General features: G+C 38.2%; 1 protein-coding gene across 1 annotated transcript in view; it reads left to right on the top strand.

Moving 5' to 3' along the window:
- Positions 1 to 18,839, top strand: part of lrba (LPS responsive beige-like anchor protein) — a 626,133-nt gene that overhangs the window by 546,168 nt on the left and 61,126 nt on the right. The gene's annotated exons all lie outside the window — the stretch shown is intronic.

Below are 18,839 nucleotides of genomic sequence, written 5' to 3'. Positions count from 1 at the left end.
CCTTAGCTCTTTTGTGCTGCCTGCTCTTTGTAATGATGTCTGGGTGCCAACACTAATAGTGCTGTTGATTAGCTGAACACATCAGCTGGAATCCAAGATCTTAACTTCCTAGTATCACTTAAAACTTGCCAGAAACATTTAAAGTAGGCATGCATCCCTTAAAGGAAAGGTAATTGTGTCTGGAGGAGTTGTTTTGTAAACGGATATAACCTGGAAAGAAGTGAAGAATGAAAAAAATTGAGAGAGAATGGACTCCAAAATTTTTCAGTGGAGGTGGAAAGCTAGATAGGTGCACTGTATCAACAGGGTCAGGGGGCCATCCTGGCATATACTCAAAAGGTATTTGAACACGCAGCTATAGCGGTTGATTACAAAGCAGACAACTGTGCCCCCTGCTTAGACTCCAGCCCATTCACATCTAGTGTATCACCATGTGGACACCCTGTGGAGATAGTGGAGTAGTGGTTAAATTACCACATTAGTGCTGCATAGGAGTTAATGCCAAGGCTTTAGGACTTGGATACATTGTCACAAGGAGTTCATTGACTTTGCATGAAAAAAAAGTTGAGTTTATTGTCATATGCACAAGTACATATATGTACAGGTGCAATGAAAAACTAACTTGCAGCAGCATCACAGGCACATAGCATCATATAAGCAGCATTCACAAGAAATTAAACACTAATGATACACAATTTTTCAAGAAAACACAATTAGAACAAAAAATACAAAGTCCATTTTCATGCAAAGTGGTCTATGGTGGTCATAGTGTTGCTAAACTGTAGTGGTTAGGGTTTTGCTGGTTGATTCAAGAACCGAATGATTGAAGGGAAGTAGCTGTTCTTGAACCTGATGGTGTAGGACTTCAGGTTTCCGTACCTCCTGCCCGATGGTAGCTGTGAAAAGATGGCATGGCCCGGATGGTCGGGATCTTTGATGATAGATGTTGCCTTCTTGAGGCAGCACCTCCTGTAAATACTACCAATAGTGGGGAGGGATGTGCCCATGATGTATTGGGCAGAGTCCACTACTATCTGCAGCTTCTTACATTCCTGTGTATTCGAATTGCCATACCAGACCATGATGCAACCAATCAGGATACTTTCAACAGTATATCTGTAAAAGTTTGTTAGAGTGTTCGGTGACAAGCCCAACCTCTTTAACCTCCTAAGAAAGTAAAGACGCTGGTGCACTTTCCTTAAAATTGCATCTATGCGTTGGACCCAGGGCAGGTCATCCAATTATGTTCACGCCCAGGAATTTAAAGCTGCTGACTCTTCCCACCACCAATTCCCCCAATGTAGACTGGCACGTGTTCACCCTCCTTCCCCTCCTGAGTTAACAATCAGCTCTTTAGTTTTGCTGACGTTGAGCAAAAGATTGTTGTTGTTGCTGCACCACTCAACCAGGTGTCCTATCTCGCTGCAGTAAGCTGACATCACCACCTGTCATTCGGCCAACAACAGTAGTGTTGTCGGCGAATGTGAAGATGGCATTGGAGCTGCGCTTAGCCACACAGTCATGTGTGTATGGGGAATAGAGCAGGGGGCTAAGCACACAGCCTTGAGGTGCACCTATGTTAATGTTCAGCGAGGATGAGATGTTGTTACCAATCCTCATTGCTTGAGGTCTGCCAATGAGGAAGTCCAGAATCCAGTTGCAAGGAAGGTACAGAGACCCAGATCTTGAAGCTTGATCTTGGGGGTCCATGTCCATAGATCCCTCAAGGTTGCCACACAGGTCAATAGGGTTGTTAAGAAGGCGTATGGAGTGTTGGCCTTCATTCGTCGGGGAATTGAGATCAAGAGCCGCGAGGTGATGTTACAGCTCCATAGAACTCTGGTCAGACCACACTTGGAGTATTGTGTTCAGTTCTGGTCGCCTCATTATAGAAAGGATGTGGAAGCTTTAGAGAGGGTGCAGAGGAGATTTACCAGGATGTTGCCTGGATTGGAGAACATGTCTTATGAGGATAGATTGAGCGAACTAGGGCTTTTCTCTTTGGAGAGAAGGAGGATGAGAGGTGACTTGATAGAGGTGTACAAGATGATAAGAGGCATAGATCGAGTGGACAATCAGAGACTTTTTCCCAGGGCGACAATGGCTAACACAAGGGGACATAATTTTCAGGTGATTGGAGGAAGGTATAAGGGGGATGTCGGGGGTAAGTTTTTTTTACACAGAGAGTGGTGGGTGCGTGGAATGCACTGCCGGCAGAGGTTGTGGGGGCAGATACATTAGGGACATTTAAGAGTCTCTTAGCCACATGAATGATAGAAAAATAGGGGGCTATGTGGGAGGGAAGGGTTAGGTAGATCTTAGAGCAGGATAAAATGTCGGCACAACATTGTGGGCCGAAGGGCCTGTACTGTGCTGTAGTGTTCTATGTTCTATGATGCATTTGGATGGGATGATTGTGTTAAATGCTGAGCAGCCTGATGTACAAGTTCTTATTGAATGATCAAGGTCAGCGAATGCACGTCAGAATATATATCCCACCAAATGCACCACTTGTCTCAGACACTTCTTAATTCATTAATCCCCTACCAGCAGCTTATAACAATTAGGAGCTGTACTGAATGTTGGTATGTTGCAACACTCTCTTACACACATGGCGCTGCCTGCAATATGTTATATGTCTTAAACTTGTATACATTGCTATTTAATCAACTATGAAATTCACTGTACCTAAAATATTCCACACGTCGGTCACAGTGGCACACAATCAGAAGCGTAAGGAGGAGGAGAGGCACACTTGCAAATCCTAAACTGATGAAGGCAAGATGGCTGACTGTTATTGAAGTGGCAATGTTGAGGTTGTGGCCAGTGGTGGGACAGAATCAATTATTAACACCCCCACACCTAATGCTTCTCTTAACTCCCATTTGATGCTCATGTTACTATCTTATCTGATGATCTTTTCAGATTATGTAAACACACATAACTATCTTTACCGTCTTCCACTCCTCCCCAACCTTGCTCTTGTTTCTTTCTCCCTTCATATTTCCAAGCAGTGTGCCTTGGCCATAGTACAAGGAAAAGAACACAATGAAGGTGAAGACACATCCTCACTGGATCTAACATGTGCAACCACCAACTCAGATGTTGATACTTTCTTATTTGGAGATTAACTTTGTGGTGGGATCTGCATTTGGTGAGACACTGGGCATGTGTGGCCTGCCTGCAGTTAGGGCAGGGGAAAGGCACTGTTACTTGATTTCAGAATTTTAGCTATAGGCTCAGACAATGATGCTGCATGTAACTTAAAAGATACTAACCCAGTAATGTAACCACCATCCCCACAGGGTGTCCACAAGGTGTGACACTAGATACAAATGGCTTGGAGCTTGAGTAGGGAGCACTGGTACCGGTACACGAGAAGGCATGTTTGATTGAGTTCTGGTGCAGAATATTTAGACAAAGACTGGTTAGATGGCAACTGTCAGGTGTGAGCAATGAAATGCTTGGTGCATTCAATGTTGAGTGGCATTATGGTATTTCGCATAAACTTGGCACAATTTTTTGTGCAGCTCTTGAAACTCTTCATTTTCAGCACAAAAGTGGTGGGCAACAGCATGTTTCTGCCTCCATGGCAGCAAACGATAGATTCCACCAGATATATGGGTGTTATAGTGCAATCTCATACTGTGGTCATGCAAATTCAGATGGTTAATATCATGGCTAAACTACCAATATTCAAAGGGGCATAGGGTTTTACAGCAGTCCAACAACATATCCAACACATTACTAGGATTGTTGAGGCACGATCCTGATAAGTGACTCACTCTAGGGAGTATTAACCTGTCCTCTTGAGATTACATTCTACTTCATCCTGCTGCCTCTCCGCTCTCATTTTAACCTGGCAGCTAAACAACAAAGACTACTGCTGCTCATGCAAAGATGATGTAGTCTAAAGCTGTGCCTCTAGATCCAGAACTGCTGGAGACACCTCTCCAAGGTCAGATGAAGTCTCCATCTCTGAAATTCAGTAGTCTTCACCTGGCCATGCTGTTACCACTGCAGGTAACTTTCGCATATGAGCAATCAGGCAGGTAGAGTTCAGAGAGGGTAGGAATCAAGGGAACATATTTGTGTCAATTGTGGCATGATTTTATTTATAAATTTGATTTGCAGTGTTTATTTTGTGGTACCCTTCATTTTTGCATTATGGCCAAGATGGGCAAATGTGATAGTTGGTGACAGTGAAGATAAAGTGTGGGACTGTTAGTGATGGGGAAAATTGGGTTTTCCAATCATTGGTATCTCACCTGACATTGTTATTCATATACAATGTTGACAGAAAATGACACATACAGTTGTTGCCTTCCTTCCTTCCTTGCCTTTCTTGCTCTCTCTTCTCCTTCTCACCATTCTACCTTCCAGTAGTTTATGACCTCTGCTCAATCTGCCAGAAAAGGTTTTTTTTGCAGGGAAAACTGCAAATTTTCTGCTGTGTAGCAGAAACTGATTTGAAGCCTGGGGAAAAAAATCAGTGTTGTCTACAATATACTCTTTAACAATTTCAAACAACCATGGAAAAACACTAAACACCTTATAAAATTGTATTAGCAGCCAGAAGAAACTAGCCAAGATCCAACCTGAAAGAAGTTGACTCTCTAAATAGGGCTGGTGTTGTTCCTCCTGCTTAATGTTGAGAAATGCTTTGGCTGGAGCAGTAACCTACAAATGATAATACTAACCTTAGATCAGCATTGCACAATGTGGATAATGTGGCTTGTGGCAGAAATATCCTTATGTATATCAGAAATAATTTTGTCTGCAAACAGTGGATACTACCAAGATCAATATCATGTTTTGTATCTTAAAATATAATGCACTTAGTTATTTTAAAAAATACAACTGTTTGGCTTCTCACATTGTGAAAATCTACATATTTTACATGGAGTGCTTAACTTTTAAATAGAAGCATAGAGTACAAAAACAAGGGAGTTGCTTTGCAAACATTAGTTTGGCCAAACAACAGGAGCATTGTGCCCAACTTGTACCTTAGAGGGATCCAGAAAAGGTTTATTAGAATGGTTCCAGTGATGAGAGATTTCTACATGGAGAGATCAGAAGAAGTTAAGAGCAGGTTTTGACAGAAGTGTTCAAAGTCATGTAGGGTCTAGATTGAGTAAATGAACTGCAACTTTATCCATTGATGGAATGTTTGAGATATAAAGAACAAGGATTTAAGGCGATTGGCAAAAGAACCCCAAAAGAAATGTGAGAAAATCTTTTCATCTAGTGTGCTGGAATGCACTACCTGACAGAGTGATGGAAGCAGGTTCATTTGTGGCTTTTTAAAAAGAATTGGATAAGTGTTTGAAGGTGGAAGAAATGGAGGACAATGAGATGAGAGCACGGCCACATTGCTTTTACAAAAAGCCTCCACTTTTAACATTATCCAAAGCAGCTGGGGATTTTGCTACTTTATTTTTTCTATGCAAAAGTTGTTGTTTTCCTTTTTTTATTTTCAGTATGTTTTCTAACTTACTTCAAACTTTATTACCGTGAATATCATTTTAAATTGGCAGAACCTGTGACTAATCCCCTGAGTCCAGCTGTAGTAAAATCTATTCTTAACAAAAAGCATTCTCTATAGTTTCCATTATGAGGATAAGATGCCATTTATAATTTGGAATCATTGTTGTATGAAAGAAATTAATAAAACACTAGGCAACATGAGGGATTTTTAGTATGAGAATTGTTGAACAATTATTTTTTTTAAATATTGAATGTAAACTTCCAGTTCACAAAACATCCAAAAATTTATAACATGCAGCCTTTACAGACTAAATTCATAGCCTATTCGATGATCTGCACATTCCTTAAATGAGCTTTACCCTGATATCATTTTGAGACTCTTGCAGAGTTGGGTTAAATTGCGTAATTTTCTAAGATGTCATTAGCTTCACAAAGCATGGCTTTGTTCTGCCATAGCAGCATAGTGTCAAATCACCAACTCCATTATTTGGTAAGCAAGCTCCTTATTTGCAAAACACATTCTGATATCGGTATGATAATTGCGTTAATAACATTACAGAAGTACGTTGAACACACGGATTGTAGTCGTTTAAGATGAAAGCCCACCACTAGTTTCCCTAGTGGGACTAAGTTTAGACAATATATATGAACCTTGCCAGCAGTGCCTAACTACTGAGAATGATTATCAAAATAAAATTGAAAAATTTGAGTGGTGCACATATGATTTTGTTTTAATTGATCGGAGCTGGATTAAGAATTATTTGGTCTTGGACACAATGAACTTCAGAGACTGCTTAGCCCTAGCTCTGACCCATTCACTGAAAGAAAGTCTGACACTCTCAGCTTGGTAGATCCTGTGGTCCATGTATCTGGTTAGCTCCCATTTGGACAGCTTCATTATTAGATGCCTCTAGGAGCTGATTAATTGTTACAAACATTATTAGGTATCTATTGTCATATTTAGCTTTGCTTCTCTCTCACCCTCCATGATGACCATGTCGGTAAACTTAAAGATGACTGATGAAGAAAGTATAAGGGAACAGATTTTTTTGGTAGTGTGGTTGGTATAGGTACCATCTGGGCTGCCCTACTCCCAACTCGGGTCACTGGTTTAATGGCTTTATTTTTTTTGAAAGAATTCTCTTGCCCCATTCCCAGGCTACTGCTGATACTGTGAAGATGGGGATGATTAGTGATGTGAGCTAGGAACATTGTAATGTGGGTTCCAGCTGGAGCCTCCTGTTCCTTCCCCCTAGCTCAGGCCCCATTTATGCCATTTATGTGCTCTTTTTCATAATGAAGGTATTTATTTTGTGCTACACATGACTAGTTCTTTAAACTAAAAGAAGACAGAATGTGAATGTCCATAAATATTAATTCTGATGATTGCGTTAATTCAATTAATCAAGACTTTTACATAAGGGAGTAAGGTTTGAATTCCGCAGAATGTACTGTTTTACTCATTTATTACTGTGCTAAACAGAGGAGTAACTAGTTGAACCATTATTGTGCCAAATCCAAGGGACTCCATTAATAGGCTTTGAAGAAATGTAGTGCTTTTCAAATTGCAGTTTAATGGGTTTTCTATTAGAAACAGTGAGACTTCAAGGCTAGATTCTAGGAAACATTATTATTTCCTCGTGGGTTTTGAGACTCTCCACTTCAAGACAACCCCTCAAATCTAAAACTGTATGAACTTTTCTTCATTTTTATTAAAATGATTTTACTTTTATAAACTAAGTGTGTGTTTTGACTGAGTCAAGATATACCATTTTCAGAGCAGGAAAATACACATATTTCAGGTGTGAATAAAACAAAGACATTTCTGCATGTAGAACACAAAGGAAGGCAAAAAAATGTTTTGGACCAGGTTTTGGAAACTGGATTCCTGAACCCAATAATTATTTTTTGCACCCATTTGTTTCCTGGTTTTTTGTGGGTATCTTGATAATAACTTGGTCAGTTTAATTGATAATGTCATTTCTGAATAACCAATATGGTAAAACTTAAGAACATTTGGTAGCAATCACTGATGCTTGGATAAATGAGCTTCTGAACTATTTGCTCAATTGTTGATCAGTAATCAGCAACATTAGATTAATTACAGGAAATTGGCTACTGCTTTTCAACCCAGTTGAGGTTTAGCTGAAACAGGCTTGAGTACTGATTGGAATCAAGTTTCCTTGTAAGAATTTTTAAGATTACGCTGACAGCTTTTTTCCTCATAATTTAAAATGCTGAAGTGGATCTTTTCTATCATCAGGCACATCTTCAATGATAATATTCTGTTAAGTTTAAAAAGGAACTAGTTGCATTAGTGTTGCTTTCTCTTTTTTCAAGGCAGAATTATTTTCCTCTTCATTGCATAAAATTATCATTTATACAGAATGAAATAAAGAAAGCATATATTTAACAAAAATAATTTCATGGTGTGATTGCCGGACAAAACATACTGTTAAATTATTAGGCTTAGTGTGCAGATCAAACTGTGTAATAATTCCCATTTTTGAATCTGCACAAGACAAAGTTGAATGTTAATAAGTTGGTTCATCTTTTGCAAGATTTGAGTCTTTACTACTTTCATGGGATTTTTGCTTTTAACTCCTGTATGGAATTACCATGTCATTGGCAACCATAGTATTTATTGTCCATCTTTAATTGCTCCTGAACTGAGTGCTTTGTTAGATCATTTCAGAGGGCAGTTTAGAGTCAGCCACATCGATCTGGAACCATATATTGGCCATATTGATGAGAATGGCACATTCCCTTCTCTGAAGCATGCTGGTTATTATAACTAACAGGTAATTTTGTGGATATCCTCATTGATACTGGATTTTTAATTCCAAATTTATTTATTTACTTACTTGAATTTAAATTCTCAAGCTGCCCTGGTGAGATTTGAGATCCCAGATCAAAAATCCAGGACTCTGGATGCTAAACAAGTGTACCATGTTATCAAAGGTAATTAAAGATTTTAATGCTACATTTTGTGCTAGCATGTGATAGGGTTCCTGGAGACCAGTGTGATGATTTGTGGATGTGATATAGGCTGATACAAAAGATTTGCTTGTGGAATTATACAAATTAAATTAAAGTTAATGGAAGTCCAAAATTAACCACTTAACGCAATGCATTTCTGTTCTTCTAGAAAGTGTCATCAATATAAGAAATTAAGATCCTTTCCTTTTGTTGGGCAGGTGGACAGGGAATCGAGGTTGCAGTCTCCAGAGTAAAGATAGAAATCAAGTATTTAGAAAACAATGTCAATGAGTTGTAAATTCATCATACTTACTATCATAGGGATTACTGGAATCTTTGTAGAATTTATAAACAATTGCTGGATCAGTGCTGTCCAGATGGCTGCAAGTTCTGAGGCATGGGGCAGAATAATAAACTTTAAACCAAAATGGTAAGAAAGAACTGGGGTGTGTCAAGCTTTGTTACTACTTTACACACGATTAATGGGTGGTTGTACTTCAACCAAAAAAACATTATCTTACTCGTCAAAAATAACTTGGACATCTAACTTGCTATGACAAGGTCCACTCTGTTAAAAACCATTAATGTTTCTACATTTGTTGTGCACAGTTCCATTTGCTACCCAAACTCCAGAATGTTGCATTCAAAATGCTTAAATGGTACTCCTCTCAATCAGTACTTTATGTTGCATCCTTTTAATTTTTGTTTAGAAAATCATTATGAGCTGAAGATTGCTGTTTCATTTTTTGAATGTGGTCTGCAGTATGTAGCATTTGAAAAGATGAAATTCCAATTTACATTAATTGATTTTTATCTTTTTAGTTTTCATTCCCAGTGACTGGAAACATCTTGAGACATGAAACATTAATGTTTGTTTTTCTTCAAAGTTCCATAAACAAACTGATGATTGCAATCTTTTTGCCTCTGACTGTCCTGCTAGATTTGATTCAGCCCATCCAACTAGTACTATCTATGTATTTGTAAATCTGGAGAAGTCTGTAACATTCTGGATGAAATTGTTTCTGCTCTAACTGGCTGGTTTCCTTCAGGATTGACAGCTGGGATATATTATAGCAGACAGACAGCTGGAAGGCTGCAGCTAGAGTGAGCATGTCCGGCAAGGTCTACATTTTAATAGGTTTGGAATGTACTGCCTCATATTACGTTCGTAAGAAGGGCCCTGGTGGGGAAACAATTGCAAGTTTTTACAGACCATGATTACTTCCTGTTTTTCTGCTTGGCAGCCACAAAAATTAGGTTTAATAGAGTAGTGCTAATAACAGGTCAGACCGTGGGGACTTTCTGCTTGACAATTTACCTACACTTTATAAAGTGGAGGACTGATATATCAATATTAACATTTTTTTGAAGTCATAATTTCTTACCAGTTACAAATAAAGAACACATATGTTTATTTTTATTTTACAGTAGTCTTTCATATTGTTAAATATAGAGGATCTCAATATTCTTGTGTTATTTACTAACAAGACTAGTTAGTCTTGGATCTGCTTTTGAATGATCACACTCTTGCACAATCCTGTTAGTATTTTCCTAAGTTGATGGGTTCGCTTAAAAATGTTTATATCAGGAAATATGATTTTTTTCATCTTAAGGGTCACAACCTAATTAACCCAGCAAGTGTCATTCTTTTTAGGCCTTTTTTGAAAGGTTGACATTTCCAATCAACATGCACCCAACAGGAGTTTATTTGCAGGCAAAGTTTTTTCATGTCTACTTTGAGAAAATGGTGAATTTAGTTTCGTACAGCCTGATGATTTTTAAAAAGCAAGCTAGTTCATCCAAGTAGGCATATTAGTCAGGTCCCAATTAGGAGGATAATTTTGAAACTTAATTTGTAAAGTTCACTATATATTATTACTCTTTACAATCAGTTTGAGCATGCAACATGCAGTTATACAGTATCTATATCATAATAAAACTTCTCAAGGGATGTAAAATGTAGTGTTTGAAACTGCATGGTTCTAGTGAAGAAATAAAATGTAGATTACAGGGAAATAGCTGGACTTGGGTGTTGTTCCTGGTAACTGTTGTAGCCGATTTCTAATTTTAATTTATAAACTTTGTAATCTCAGGCAATGTTTTGACCTGGTTTCAGAGTAAATGCTAAAAAAAAGAGCTTTATTGACCAAAATTGGCAGTTATGTACAATTACGTTTTGATGAATGCATAATCCTGTTGCCAAAAAATGCTTTCTGCATGAATCAGGAGCTTTAAAAATTGTGTGTTAAGGTAGCCAATTGGCAAACATTAATCTACCAATCTATTCAGTCTCTTGTCCAAAAGTTAAATCTAATCCAAAATAGCAGCAGTACCTGATAAAATACTTTGTACACAAGTGAGAAATATCACACTATCTATCCTATTGTGCGAGTTAATTGCCTCTTCAGTATTTAAACAAAATCCCTGCCAATTAGATCATTATTTACTTTAGAATGATTATGCGTCAACATGTTGCATTTGAAACAGATTCTTCACAACATTACAAATGGAAGTTGATTTGATGCATTGGTGCTTGGATAAACATGACATCAACCAGAAGCCAATAATATATTTTAAACCAGTTTTTTTTCCAATGTACTGTTCGTTTCATGTGCAACTAATCCAAACACGCATCATTAAACTCTAGTATTGTTCAAGTGCCATGCATCTTTCCAAGAAAGATCATATCAGGTCCCTCATGTGTATCCCCAGGACCTTTTTCAAAAAAAAATCCTTTTGCTTATCTTTTATGTACACACTTTCCCTAACTATAACAATTCAGTGACTTTGTTTCTGGAATGACATCACAGTAACAAAAATCAAACTTTCCATAATGAGTTAATTGGCATGAAGAAAGTGCAGTGTATTATTTTGAAATCTCAGAAATTGTCTCATTTATTTAAAGGCATGGAAAAATGTAATTTGTTTTTGCTGTTTAAGATTAGATTTGTCTTTTGATAGTACTCTTCATTATTTCAGTCTTACTGTTTTTGATGAGTTTTCTTTATCAATTTGATTGTGTGTTTAGATGGATATTTCAGATCATTTTATAAGGTGGCATTGTGCCAGACTACCTGACCTGAATCCAGTGGCACATATTGAGTTAGGGTTGGGTTGTGTCAGGTTCATTTTCTACCAACACACTCAGACAAGGTTATGATTACTAGCCTAACATAGTACTTTAGCCAGGTCAGTTTGGCTTGTGTCGCTGAGTGGTGCGTGCTTATGATAGACAGTTTACCACAGAAAGAAAGACTTGACCAGGCATGGAAGACTGGTTTTTAGCTGTCAGTTTCAAATTTGACACTCTGTTAGTGGTAGTATGAAACTCGGCAAGAGAGTGGATGGGGAAGGTTGCCTGGACTCAGAGAACTTATTCATGAGAGGTTGTTTTAGCTTGATCTCAATGGGTGTGATGCCCAATAAGGGATTGAATGAGTAATGTTGCCTGGATGTAGGACAATATTTCTTGGCTATCAGTTTCAAGTTTGCTTTGGTGCACAGTCAGCTGGTGATGTAAGAGCATAAGAAACAGAGTAGGAGTAGGTCATTCAGCCCCTCGTGCCTGCTCTGCCACTCGTTAAGATCGCAGCTTATCCTTTATCATTGTGCCAATTTTCTGCACTAACTCCATATCCCTTTATTCCCAGAATATCCAAAACATCATCAATTTCTGTCTTGAATGCACTGATTGACTGAGCCTCCACAGCCTTCTTAGATAGAGAATTCCAAAGATTCACTACCCTCTGGGTAAAGAAATTGCTTTTCATCTTCTTTCTATAATCCACAACTCCTTATTTTTAAAACTGTAATCTTTGGTTCTGGCCAGCCCTGACAGAGTAATCATTGTCTCAGCATATACTCTGTCAAGCCTCATAAAATGTTGTATGTTTCAATAAGATAACCTCTCATTCTTTGGAACTCAGGAGCATTCAGGCCCAATCTGCTTAAACTTTTCTCACTGGACAACACCCCCCTCCACCTTCCCAGGAATAAATCTGTTGAATCTTTATTGTTATCAAATCCTTTTGCAATTAAGGCCAACATACTATTTGTTTTCATAATTGCTTGCTGAACTGTGTGTTACCCTTGCAATGTACAAGGACACTTGGGTCCTGAACAGCAACGCATTTCAATCTGTCAACATTTAAAAATACTGTCCCATTCTACTTTTTCTACCAAAGTGTAAAACTTTTTCTACATTATATTCCATCTGCTCTGTTTTTGTCTGTTTTCTTAGTCCATATACTCCTTACGATTTGCTTTCTCTTCCAGCTTTGTATCATTAGCAGACTTGGATATATTACACTTGACCCTCTCATTCAAATCATTGATTATAGATTGTGTACAGCCAGGGCCCCACCATGGTGCCCTGCATTACCCCGCTAGTTACTGCTGCTCCAGCAAAAAGTGATCTGCTCTATGTTTTCTGTTCATTAACCTAATCCTCAATTCATGCCAACATGTTACCCCTAAAGCCATGTGTTCCAGTTCTGTTTAATAACCCCTTTGTGTGAACATTATTTAAGGCCATCTGGAAGGCCAGATGTAGTCCATTCATTGATTTTCCCCCTTGTCAATTCTGCAAGTCACAACTGATTTAACATGTTTTAACGTGGGGCTTTATCCAGAACTTGGAATTTTCTGGATGGTGTTGTCAAGTTTGGCTTGGTGCTCATGGCAGGATGTGATATTTGACCAGGGAATGCAGATGGACTATACTCAAGGATGTCTGTGATTTCTTTGGTGTCTGTTTGAAGTTTGCCTCAGTATCATGGTCAGGTGGTAATATCCAGCCAGGGATTTGACCAGGAACGTTGCTGAGATTAGAACACATTCTCCCAGGTGTCAGCTTCAAGTTCACAATGATCGGATGGTGACAGCTGACCATGAAGAGAGTGGACGGGTGATTTCACCAAGGCTTTTTCAGGCTTGGGTATCGTCTGACTCGGTACCAGTATCTGAGCACACTGTTCTGCATGTCCTTCTGGGTTGGTTCATGTGTGGAAAAATTGTAAGTGCTTGGGTTCAGTTTGATTTTAATTGTATACTCAAACCAATTACTAATTTGGTTTATGATGACTAGGCCAGTAGTGAAGGGAAATGGGTAGAGGGAAGGATTTCAGAATGGAGCAAAAGAGCATCAGAGAGGAAAGTTACATGGTAGTTTTTGATGAGAGAAAGAAATAAAATGTGGAGGAAGGAAAACTGGAGAGAGCAACTCATCACTCAACTAGATTTTGCATCCAGCAGCCAATGAATGATGATCAAAAAACTACAGATGCTGGAAATCTGAAATAAAACAAATTCCTGGAAACAATCAACTGGTCATTTAGCATGTATAGAAAAAGAAACTGAGGTTCAGATCAAAGACCCTTTGTCATAACTGGGAAGGAGAGGAAACAAGCTAGTATCATGCTTAGGGGAGATGAAGTGGGATGGACAGGACAAAGTGAGTATCTTTGATGGGATGAGGCCAGGATTGCCCTGTGGATAAGCTGTAAATGAGGTCATTTTGTCGATGCGTTAGCAGAGAGAGTTAGGGATGGAAGATGTGGTCCTTTTTTCAGAAAAGCAATGGGATGAGGGCAATTAGAGAGTGAGAACATAAGGGAATGTGAGACTTACAAAATTCAAGGCTGCAGGACATGCCCTGCAGGTTAGGCTATGCCAATGGAGAGACAAAAACTGAGCCAATACCATAAATGGATGATCTGGCCTGTTCTGATAGAGACAGAGAAAGAGAATTACCTGAAATTGTAGCATTTGATATTGAGTCCTGAAGGCCCAGTTGGAGGTGTTGTTCCTTAAGCGCATATTGCATTTTGTTGTAACAATGCAGGTGATCACATTGTGAACATCAAATGCATTACACTAGATTGGAAATGCAAGTCAATTGCTGCTTCACCTGGAAGAACTGTTCAGGGCACTGGGTGGTAGGAAAGAAAGAGGTGAAAGGAAAGGTGTTGCATGAGTTGTAATTGCATGGGATAGTGCCATAAAGGGAGTGGTTCATGAGAATGGAAGAGCAGACCAAGGAATTACAAAGGAAACAGTCCCTTCAAAATGCTGAAAGGAGAGGGGTTGGGGAGATATGTCTGGTAGTGGAATATTGTTGAAGGTGGTGGAAAATGTGAAGGGCGATCGATTGAATGTGGAAGCTGGTAGGTGATAGGTGAGAATCTGGGTAACTCGAGTACAGCTTTGTCCAGGCAGGTAGGGAGTGAGAGCAAAAGTGTGGGAAATAAATGAAATGCAACCAAGGACTCTTTTAACTAATAATGGAGGGAAAACAATGGTTCAGGAAGAAGGAAGACATCTCATGAGCACTGCATGGAATATCTCATCATCAGAGCTAATATGATAGAGATGGAGAAAGTTGGAGAATGGAGGTAATGCATAGTTGAGATATGATACTAATGATCATGCTTACACTTGCCTACACACTTTCTTTGTTTTGGAAGTTAGGGATATTAGAAATCAAAAGCAGGTTATCACCTTCTTTATGGGATCTGGGACCTGTGCAAACAAGAAAAACAATTGAGTGTCTCTTTAACCAGGAAATGGAACTTTGGCATATTTAATACCAGATCATAACAGAAAATAAGATGGTGAAAGCAAGATTAGATTGGGAAAGAAAGAAGAGCAAAAAAAACAAACTTAAAACATTTCATTATTTTTTGTTAGATCTCCTATATTAATTGAAATCTGAGGGAGTGAGACATGAAGCCTATAGAAATAAATTTTCAGAGGTTTTAAATTGGCTGTAATTAAGAATTATCAAATAATTAAACTTTGCCTGCTCTTGAATGGATAAGCTCTCACCTTTTCCTGGTATGTTGTTCTTCACATCTTGATCCACAAAAGTCATTGTTTCATTGATGAGTTCAATGTAGAGCTTGAGTTGGCCTCAGAAGGATCCTAAGTTGTATATGGGGCTCTCCTTGGGCAGTGAACAGACTAGGTTTGCCTCTTGCCACAATTGCAGATCTCGTGTATTGTAGCACAACTCCATTTTACCTCCTTGGCTCTTGACTGGTCCACTGTAATACAGAAATTGTTTAGGGCTCTCCTTTCCTCCACAGGAAGCTGCTCTGCCACCCTAGTGATCATGCTGACCCCCACATAGTAAGCTTGCAGTTTGTGTCTATCATTGATCTAATGATTTATTATGTGTAAGTACAGTGATTAGAGCTGGCTACCTGGCATAAGGAAGCCCCTGAGTGACTTCAGGCCTTTCTGGCCTAACAATGTAGAAGGTATCTGGCATCCTCAGATTGTCTTGGCTGGTCGCAACTCTTCAGACACCTGGTGGTACTATTCCAGTGAGAATATACAACTGCTGACATTTGTTGGCTTAAGGCTGCCAGTGATGATAATTTCAATTTTTTTTTGTGCATGGACAGAGCATTCCTATACCAGGCTACATGTTTGCTGCTGGATTACACACGGTGAGCATGGAAGCTGTAATTAATGGGGCTTTCTTCCCGTTTTGAGTTTGTAATCTTGCAAATGATGATTTTGTGGACATTGATTTTACTTTTTGTCTTCTCATTGTGGCCCTTGTAAGGGTGTGAGATTCAGGGTTATTCCAAAATAAACTAAGTTTATGTACACTGGGATGGGTGCTGTTCCATTTGATGTTAGTTTTTTTTTAATCTGCATCACAGGTGCACAAATTGAAGAGGATTTCCTTTGATTTGTTTGGGTTTGGTCATGCTGTTTCAGTGATTCAACTAATTTTGATGGGAAACTGTTAAAGCAAAAGTTCTGGGCAACTAGCTACAGCAATTTCCTGATTTTGGTATTTATCTGTGCATTTATGGATGCATCTTAAATGCAAACCAATGTATTTCCAACATTTAAGAAAGAGACTAACAGTTGAATTTGGGAGGTGTTATGTAATTTCTTTTTGAAGAATTGGTTAATACTATGGTTTTGAGGGATGTAGAGATTGAGCTAACTGGAAGACATTGATCACAGATGTAAGTGATCTGCACAGTGAAAGAAAAGAACTCATATATCTGAGGAAAAAGTGGGAGAAGGTAGGATGGCAAAAGAGCAGATGGAAAAGATTAGTGATTTATGACAGGGGAAAAGGTCTCAGGGATATCAGGATGAGGGGTGAATGCCCAAAGATCTATTGAGCAGAGAAGAACTATGAGGGAGAGATCTCGGAGTCGTTCACAATCGAGTCAATGTTTGGGGCATAGTCTTTCATTTGGGAAATTTAAAATGGCTCCATTTGTCTTCTGAGCATAGCATTTATAAGGAAATAGTGCTTTTCTCAATTTTATTTCAGGAATGGCTGCACTAATGTTATTTTCTAGCCTGCAGAACATTTGTTTGTCTGAACATTTTTTGTAAAAGCATTTTAATTTGTGAATCATTTGAAGTTGAACAGTGGAATACAGTCCCTCTCCCTAAACCCCTGGAGTGAACAGAACTATTGGCCATTAAAAAGGTCTTTAATTTGTTTACTACTGTTCATAGTCCAGACAGCATGGTGAAGGAGATGACCTCCAGACATGAGGTCTGGGTTATACCATGTTTCTGAAGTTAGGTGGGTTCTATTATAGCTGTCTGTCAGATTGGCAGCACAAAGAGGAAAGAATTTTCCACAGTGCTTCTAATACCATGTCCTCTTTCAGTAAAGCAGCCTGTACTATTAAACCCTGGCAAGACAGAGGTGGAGCAAAAGGTATCTTTTTGTTGCTTGAACTTTCCAGTCTGTGTATTTCTTTAGCAATTTGGCAAGATCACCTCTTTGCTACACAATTGACAGTTTTGATGTTTAATAAGGTTCACCACCCATATTTCAGATCCAATAGCAATATAACTTGTATTTGAATTATAAGAATGACTGTTAATAAAAGCCACTGTGGAGAATAATGGTATAATTTTAGTGAACTATATTCCTAAATTGAACAACTTAAACTTAAACATTATAGAATGACATTTGATCAATTTGTAAATTTTCATTAGTTGCTTGAGTTTAAAGTAACACAAGGAAAGTAAATTTTGTTTTGATTGTTGAATGTAAACTAACTGCCATCAGTGCATTAAGAGGTTGCTTGTTTTTTACTTTTTTTGTCATTGTGCCAGAATATGCATCCTTGTGTAAGATTCTACCGTAATTTCAATATAGGCACATTCATGGATCTACTACTAGCCATATTATTAATCTAAATGCTAATGGTATATATATGGAAATAACATGCTCTAGTATTTAAAACTATTCCTGAATTGGAGGACTTCGCATTAGGAACCATTTGTTTTTCAAGTTCTGTGCGTAACTAAATTATCTAGTTCTTTGACTGCCATTGTGACAAATCTGTAATTTCATATGATCTTGTGAGGGCTACCACAGATCTTTCCCTTTTTGAGTTTATTTTTAATAGCATCTGTTACTAGTGGCATTTCCTGATGAGCCTATTTTTGAAAGGTCATCCCTCTCACTTCACTATTAAGTAATCTGTTCCTAAGACACATGGTACTTATTCTCAGGTCATTCAAGAAATTGATTTAATAACCATTACATGTTGCTCAGTCTTAAACCAAGATAATTTTTTTTTGAGTCAATACCCATTGCACACTACTTGGTCTGAAAATCAGATACATTTTTGTTAAAATCTGGTGTCAAAGAAAATAATGTGCATTTAATAATAAAAAAATACATTTATTATCTCCAGAGATCCCAGTGTTACATCCTGTCTTTTATTTATTCTGCTCTATTCTTTAGATCATCAGTTTATCTGTAGTAATTTGTTTCAGATCTTTAATGCACATTATGATCTTCTGTCCAGCAAACATTCAACTTAAACTCTCAAGAACTTACTGTACTGTGAAAATAAACTCGATTGTGCTTTAAAATCTAACATCAGAGATCCATGTAATCTCACTCTCTTTGGCATTCATTCAGTGGTAACACAAACTTTTTGATCAATGGTACCATTAACTTTGTCTGGATAAGTTTTTTTTGGTTGGATTCAAATTGTCATTGGAGGAGGTAAATTATATCCTTTTCAAAAATGTTGAATAACATTTTTAACTAAAAATGAGCATCTGAAGGGTAGATTTTCATCCTGCATTTGTTTTTCCTACCAGACCCCATTTAATTATGCTTATTTTGTTCTCTATGGGTGTGGGTAAAATGGTCAGACATTTTAAAATGAATCCTTAGCCTTTAACATTTTGGTACTGCAGTTGTACTCATTGTTCTATGTATACTCCAGCCAGTCCTTCAGAAATTGTATGCAGTATGAAAAATGCCAGAAGGCTTCAAGTATTGAAGGGGTTAAAAAAATTCTGGAAATAAATGTCAGATTTACAATAGCCAGTACTGTACCAAGGAATTATGAATCAATGCAGAA

This window comes from Pristis pectinata, chromosome 2 (assembly GCF_009764475.1).
Source record: "Pristis pectinata isolate sPriPec2 chromosome 2, sPriPec2.1.pri, whole genome shotgun sequence".
NCBI lineage: Eukaryota > Metazoa > Chordata > Chondrichthyes > Rhinopristiformes > Pristidae > Pristis > Pristis pectinata.
The sequence above is the reverse complement of the archived record's forward strand: the minus strand, read 5'-3'. Positions and strand labels throughout refer to the sequence as shown.